The following is an 8,882-nucleotide window of genomic DNA, read 5'->3' on the forward strand; positions in this document are numbered from 1 at the left end:
CTCGTAAAAGCTGAGGCTGGAGTAAAGCATACAGTTTATTATATTAACTGTTTAATTAAAAACGGAATTGACAGATAAAGGTAAAAGCAAAATAAGTTATAGGCATAAAAAATTCTTTAGATACTTAACATGACATTTTTTTTAGATAGAGTTCTTGTTTGCCAGTTAGAAGGTTGGTGGTTTAATTTACAACTTTGACCCTCACGTTGCATCTGTCATGTTCCTCAGTGTGTGATAAACAAAAGCACCACACAGTATGTACACTAAGAAGCCCTGTATGAATGTGTGTGAAGAAGAGAATGCAGCTGACAGTGTAAAACAGTTTGATAGCTAGCAATGCCAGAAAAAAACTACATGAATGCAGTCCATGTATGATTTAAAGTTAGTAGATCTTACCTCCCCAGATTGAACCAGGACATTAAAATGACTTCAGATAAACTCTGGCTTTTATATGGTGGGCTGAACGTGTATCCAAGGAGTTGAAGAGGTGTGTATTTAAAGTGCAGAACAGATGTGTTTATCTACATGTGTGATCAATGCTGTCATGATTATTAACCCCCTAAAAGCCAAAGTACCACATACTCATACCACAAGATGACATGCTTTATCTTCAATCCAAACACATTTACTTATTTATTTATTTATTGTGGGGTGCATGTGTACTGAATGTGAGGAGTAGGTCACCACACATTTTCTTATTCATTTGAGTAATTTTGTCAACCCTTCCATTACTATCTGTAACACGTATTATTCATAATCCAGTAAACTTGTTTATAATAAAACTCCCTGTGTGCTGCCCTGTTGCTCCAGCATGAAATAATGCTTTTTGATTATTGATTAAATTGATCAAAAATATATAAATGTATTTTAAAAAATCATTTTTTGTTTGATGTCACCTGATTGGTGAATGTTGTAAGCTAGTAAGTATTTGACATTTGTTATTTGAATTATGAGCCTGAAGTAATCCAACATGATAATCAGTTAATTATTTATTTATTGAAGCTTTCTCTGCTTCTGAATGTTAAAAAAGCTTCAAATGGAAAAAATGCAGCCTCTGTAAACACCACCTTCATCATTTTTCATGCTGTGTTGACAGCATGTCAAAACAACACCTCTGGGGTTTCTAGGGGTTATTGGGATATTGGCTTTTCTAGTGTTGAAGAAGGCTAATTTGGCATCTGGCTTGCATAATGTCTCTTCTCTGAGTTCTCTCCAGTGAGTAAAAATTGTCCCATGTTGACCCTTGTCCTATCTCTTGTTCTGTCCCTTTTTCTCTTTCTTTTCTTCGCTTCCTCTGATAATGTCCTTTTGGTGCAGATAGAAATATGTTCATATGCAGCTGGCATGTGACACAGTGCCATTAAGTAAAATGTTGCTGTAAAGCAATGTGTTGGAGAAAAAGTTGTGAAGTGCGGTTTCTGAACCTATGAACAGTGTTGGGCAATGACTGTATGTACATACTGAATGTCACTGCGCCATTAAAACAAGTCAGAAGCAGAATGTTAAAGTCAGAATGTAGTGCTACTTTAGTGCTACATTTCTACCATTTTATACTCGTAGTAGAAGTACATCATAAGACACTGTCACATTTTTATTTGGTTGAAAGTTGCAAAAAAGAACCTGTGGGCCTGTTGCTTTTGTTTGGTTTTAGTTTTCTCACCGAGTTGCGGTTGTGTCTGTGTGTGCACTCGGTGAGTGTTTGGTATAGGTTTTGGTTTGTTTCTTTCTGCAGGTCCGCTAACCCCAGCTCATTATTTTGTTTTACAGGTTGTCATTCACTGTGTCACGGGAATTGTAAATAAATGGGCTTTTAATTTAACTTACCATCTGTCCTCACCGTGTTTTTTTTGTTACGCCCTTCCATACCCCTAAGTCGGGTCGTAACAAATATATTCAGCTAGATTGAGTCATTGATCAACAAGCCAATAGAGTCAATCTAAAATTAAAAATATTGATCAGATGTCTTTATATTAATTTGTAAGATGTGCTTGCATTTTTTTTTTCCCAAATAGCTATTTTTCTAATTAGTCTTGTTTGTACTCTTTTTTATTGTTGTTGTTTTACAGCCAGAGTTTACTACATGAACATATTTTGTTTGAGAATCTAAATAGGTTTAAATAGCAAGGTTTACACAATATCCTGCTTTAAAGTTTACAAACAGAAATTATTCTTTCTATTTCTATTATATTTTGTTATAATTTTTAAAGCCCAAAATATAGGACACACATATGGACCACAGTATAAGGGCCAAAATTAAGACTTGTGCTGTCAGTGATGGCTACATTTTTGTTGCAGGAGACTATATTTCAAAGGTACCTGATCAATGATATGCCACAATGGTGACTGAACAGTAGCAAATGAGAAGGCAACTACTCATTCTACTTGGACAGCTTTGCCATCAAATGCAGCAACACACTGGATTATCTATTATCCTGGTTGTGCGTTATAACTGGAGAAGCTAATGACTAGCATTGTTTGGCTCTTACACTGGATTGTATACCCTCTCTACAACCTATTAGCAAAAAGATGTTGGTATTAGCATTAGTTTAAAAAACTCTGTCTCAAATGGTTTTGAAGAAATTTCTCAAGAAAGCGCTACATCTGATTTATCAGTGTGTTCTTAGACAATTAAATAGTTTGAATCTTTGCTCCTAGATTGCCAATCTCCTTAAAAATTGATTGTTGGATGTTCCTCATTTACAGGTAAACATCTAAAAAGACTTCTTAAAAGACTGAAGGGCCATATGCAAACACAGAGGGGAGCCATATGAAAAAGTCAGTGATGTTATTAACCAGGGGGTCAGGGCATGTTATCAAAAGCCACTGCTGTAGAATGTCTTAATTATTCAAAGATATGCACTAATGAACCATGCGTCACCAGACGCTCCTTTTTCAAGGTACATACCCCTGCTCAGTAAGGTGAAGGAGTCGTGTGCTCCTGGGACGTGGGAGATCACATTCAGTTAGCAGTTCTGGGTATATGAGAATAAATCTGGTGAGGTTGCTTTAATGTGGACATGTATGCATTCTATTGCACTGATAGCATCAGGAAGATGCTAAAAACAAAACCCTAACCTTTACCTTAGATGAGAAAACACTTGTAATGCTACAATCGGTGTAAAAAGTGCACAAATAGGACTTAAAAACAAATTTTATCTCAGTGACTGTTGCTGAATGATGCCAAGTAGACCCAAACTGAGGGTGCACACCACAGCTGATATTGAGTTAAATTGAATTTCTTACACATTTAAACAAAAAAATAAATTAAAAATGTCATCCTTTGCGGTCAGCCTGAAGTATTCCACTCCGAAATTAAGCGAAACCATAAAACCATACTTTAACTCCATCTCAATAGGGTCAACAACCACAGATTGAACTTAAAGCTAATGCCAAATACCTCAGAGTTCAACTCCATTGAGAATTTTTAGTTTCAGTGAGTTCTGTGTGTGGTGCGGAACAGGAACAAACAGTTCTGGTAACCAAACATATTTTAGGCTGAGGTCACAAACGAATTTAGGATGGAAAATGGCTGTCCATATAATGCTCGGTATTCCATGATTTTGTGAATGGGTGTGTGCTCTCCCTGGATTAAACTTTAGTTGTTTCAACTTTCTTAACTCTTCCACATGAGGCTTGTTGAGCAGAACAACAGGGTGAAGCTACCGTTAGAATGTAGTTAGAGTTGTTGGTTGTTCTGATTTGACTTATTTTCACTTTTTAGATATCAAAACGTATCCACACCAAATTTAATGTTGTGTATGATGTTTGTACTTGAACACTTTAAAAATCTGATTTCTCCAAACCTGATGTGTTGACCATTGGTCATGGCCGGTCAAGATGAAAACTGGCCAACTTCAGTCACCAGCATAGTGATTGGTGCAAGCCACTGAAACTGATCAATAAAAAGTGACTTTCGATTGCTGAGACCTTTCCTTCTGTAAACATGAGAGAACACTGTGTTACACACACACACACACACACACACACACACACACACACACACACACACACACACACACACACACAAAGTCTACATGAATTCAAGTTGAATAAAGTGAAGTTTTAAATAAATTGAATACATAACTGTTATCTGTTTTGTCAGATTTCCTATTTTTCTCAATCTCAGTGTTGAAGACTTACAGCTCTGTTGGACATTTCAGTAAACCTACTGTAAACAAGACTTTGTGTTACTTTCCACAGCAATGTCTTTTGGGATATTCTGACATTTTCAGCAATCTGTTGAGTATTCAGGAAATGATTGATCCTGCAGGACACAGAATGAGCACATCAATCCTCATTAGACCTTAATGGTAAAGGTCACACACGCACAGGGTAGGTTGTTATGCAGCAGTCAGCAAACAGTGCACACACACACAGCATCAAAGGGATCTATTATGTATTTCTTCTGAGAGTTTGTCATCTCTGCCATTAAAATGATTTGCAATTAGGAGTTTGAAGCAGTTGTGTTGACAGTCATTTACGTTTAAATCATAAACATAAATATCATAAATATTCTCTTTGGACCCAGTGGACAAATCCACCAGGATAACAGCTGTACTGTTCACCTGGACGACAACCTTGTGTATTGTTTGGTCTATGTAAGTAAACAATCAGCACAGTGGAAAACTTCAGTCATAACTTTGATTTATTTATTTTTTATAAGTTATGTCTCAGAAGTAAAACTCTGTGTCCACTGTCCTGCAGGTTTTAGATGTTTACCTGCTTCAACACACCTGACTCAAGCCATTGATCAGAAATTTACAAGCTGTGGAGTTCATTAGATTTTTTTTCATGGATAGTGTTAGTGTGTTGGAGTGCAGAAATATCTCAAACTGGTAGGACAATTGCCCTCGAGAACCAGAGTGAGTTTTCTTTCTTGTCTTTATCAGCTTTCAGTTTTGACTTGAAATAAAACAGGACATTAGATAATATTTTGTGTTCAGATTCATACGTTGTTGAGCAGTTTTTGATATGAACATTTTTCCATAAAACCATGTCTCAGTCCATTTATATTTGACATAAACTGGTAAGTAGATGTCCTCTTGCAAGTTACATAAGATGCTTTTAACAATTTAATAGACTCGATAAAATCTTGATTTTGATGTGTGTTGCTTCAAACAGTTGATAAAAACAAAGCAACAGACTTTTATTTGGTCCAGAGTAAAAATATTAGCTTTTTAAAAAGGGCCAAAAATTATATTATTCCCTTATTCATTCCCAACAGAAATACAACTTTATGTGATGATGTGGATGTCCAGAATCCTGCTATGGCTTAATAAGTCTGGCTCTGCCATCATCTACATGTTCAATATCTCACTATGTCTGTCACAATGTTATTATTTTGCTAAATGACAACATAGACACTGCAGAAGCAAAAGAACATTTATTACCTACACTAATAGCTTTGAATTAAAAGTCCTTTTAAAACACACTTTTCACTCAGTAAACACTTGAAACCTTTTAGCACAACTTCTTATAAGGAGTTAGAGGAGGCAGATGGAGGCCTTAGTAAGCAAGCTCCATGCTACGGATCATACATTTGAGACTTACTGCATGTTCTGTTTTTCTATTTCTATTTCCAGCATTAAAATTACATTGTCATAAGCTCCAACATATATTGTTAAGCAAAGATGTTAAAAACCACATGGTTGCGAGTTGTTTAAGGGTTACACATTTTATTATTCAGACGTTTTTATGTTGCAGGGATGCTGCCAAACACACAACAGGAGGCTATGGATAAATTGTCACCTCATATTTCCCTACCAATAACTTAATAATACACACAATAATACATTTCTGTGACACTCAATAAATCCTGCTGTCTCTCACGCAATAACAATTACATGGATTTTCTTCGAAGTTTCACAGTTGTTATGAGCCACAAATGGTGGTCAGACTCTGAATGGATCAGAGTCAGACACAACACAAGCTTATTAATTGCCAGGTCCTGCATGCGGACACTAAGAAAAACTCTTCATGCACTTTCATTGATTAATAACTTTTCAATGTGCAGCATGTAATAAAATCAAAGCTCAGTGACAGAAAAATTGAAAATATCATTTAAAACTGTGACGCTAAACTTGTTGTGTTTTTATTGTCATAAAATGATCCATTGATATTTGCTTGCTGTGGGTCCTCATACATGGCAGCTGCCATATTTGTGCCCCCACTACAGTGTCTCTGAATGGACAAGTTTGTGTGAAGACACGCAAGTCACGTTGTGGACACACATAACATGAAGTATCTGATAAATCATTTGGAAATATGTTAATATTGATATAGGAAATAAGGTTTGTTGTAATCTTTCATAAAATGTAGAGAATTTCAGTGATAGTCACTATATTTACAGACATTTTACAAAATAAATTCCTCTTTAAACTGAAATGTTAAAAACTTTTTCTAAGTACGTTATTTTTAAAACTAGACTTCACTTTCAGTAAATTGTTTTAATTGAAGTTTGTTCACAATAATCTGCTGGAACAAACACATCATGCATCACAGTCTGTTGAGAATTTGTGGTAAAGGTCACTGTCAGTAATGATGCTCTGTTCAAACGCAGTAAGTGATCCCCATGGAGCTGCTCTTTAAACTCGGCAAATTACAACCCACAAAGGATTAGCTTTGCTCCATTTGTGTTTCACTCCCTGGATGTCTATGTGTTTTTAAGAAAACAAAACTTCTGTTGCTCCACTGAGAGCAAACTGTTCCTATTAAATCAGTCATGAAAGAAAGTGTGCAAATTTAATGAAAGTTGATGAAAGTTAACTGAAGTTTTGATCCACCAGTGAGTCTCTATTCCATCAGTTTCTAAATGCTTTGATGTGCTTCTTTCATATTTTCAGTAGTCACACAGCAAACCTGAGCAATTGCTTTTAACTAATTATGTTTATTCCTCTATTAAAGCTTTTTACACTAACCAACATAGTTTTAATAATTAACTTATTGAGATGTTTTATGCTTATTGATCCTTCTTAATAAAAATGTTATCACATTTATACAATTAACATGGTCATGTAAGCGCGGTGATACATATGATGATGATGTTTAGAGAAGCATATACATTTAATTTATTATGACTACTCAGTCAGTGCACAGATAAGCTGTGCATGCTAAGATTATAAAAAAAGGCACACACCAAAAACATAAAGTAAAATAAAAATAAATAAATAAAAATAATCAACATATGTGGACATAACTGACAGTATTTGCACTTTTTGAAATTGTTGATTCTGCCCATGTTTACCTGTTAAACCGAGATAAATATACATATATATGTATATATTAGGGCTGTCAAAAACAACACATTAACGGTGTTAACTAATTTATGTAATTAATTGCGTTAAAATTTTTTAACGCAATTAAGCCCCATACATGCGTCATTTCTCTGTTAAAAGATGAGCCAGGTGGCTCTATGGATGGACTTGAGAATAAAAACAGCAATAATGGAGCAACCCTTGGACGTCGCCTCCGTGGAGAATTTGAGTGTTACATACACTCTTTTCCCGGTGAGATGGTTCCACACCTCACATTTTTCCCACATTCTTTTATAATGTACAGCTGGGTCCAGCTGGGTTTTGCACCAACATGTCTGCTGTAGCGGATCTCTGGTCATCTCCTTATTTGCAGTGACGTTTGTCAGTGATCAGCTGATCAGCTTTTCTTTTGTTGCAGTTATTGTTCAGCTGAGAAGGAGGAAACCAGCGGTTCATGGTTCACACCATCACGTTTCTTCATCATTGTTAGCTGTTTAACTTCAGTCGTCACATCTAGTGACTTTATGGCAGATATTATGGCAGATATGATCTAGAGCAGGGGTGCCCAAGTCCGGTCCTCGAGATCTACCATCCTGCAAATTTTAGATGCAACCCTTCTCCAACACACCTGAATCAAATGACTGGCTCGTTACCAGGCCTCTCCAGAGCTGAATGACATGCAGATGACATCTGATTGAAGTGTGTTGGAGAAGGGTTGCATCTAAAAGATGCAGGATGGTAGATCTCGAGGACCGAACTTGGGCACCCCTGATCTAGAGCATGGTAGAGATGATTTAGAACAACATTACATGCTGCATTTACTGACCCTTTGGCATCTGACGTTTACCTAAGGGAAGGTCAGAAACACTGGCTCTTTCTGTTGATATAATACAGTAAAAACAGGCAAATTTCAGGCTTAGTTGCGAATTGTGATTAATCATGATTAGTTTGTATGCTGTAATTAATCATGAGCAATTTGAAAGCTGTGATTAATCTGATTAAAAATTTGAATAATTTGACAGCCCTAGTATATATACTACACACACACACACACACACCCACACACACACACACACACATTTATACATATATAGATATATAGATTCAAAGGAATTCAAAGGAATCTCAAGTATATTATCTTAGTTGCTGAGATCAAAAGCGGATCATTTATAAACCAGCACTGTGCTTGAATATGTGTTGGTTATTTTATATACTTCCGTGCATATATATATATATTTAGTTATGGAATTATTTTCTGAACAACCACCAGTTCACATACACTGATTGTAGTGGGTGAATTTAAATGATGACATCATCATAACTAATGTAAAGAAGCACTGACTTTGTAAACTATTTGATGGGAGAAGTTATTGTCTTTAAAGCAGTTCAAATCAGAGGTGTTTTGTTTTGTTCTGTTTTATGACAGAGTCCTTCAACCATCACAGTATCACACATTTATGTAGTTAAGCAATGGCATTACTTTTGAGACTGATGACACTAAGCTTTATCATTTTGTCTCTGTACGTTTTCTCTCACATTTTTATATTACATCTTTATATTACATTGCATTATATCACATTTTTATGTATTAATTGAATTCCCCCACTGTGGAACAGATCTTGTCTTACA

This window comes from Melanotaenia boesemani, chromosome 3, assembly GCF_017639745.1.
Source record: "Melanotaenia boesemani isolate fMelBoe1 chromosome 3, fMelBoe1.pri, whole genome shotgun sequence".
NCBI lineage: Eukaryota > Metazoa > Chordata > Actinopteri > Atheriniformes > Melanotaeniidae > Melanotaenia > Melanotaenia boesemani.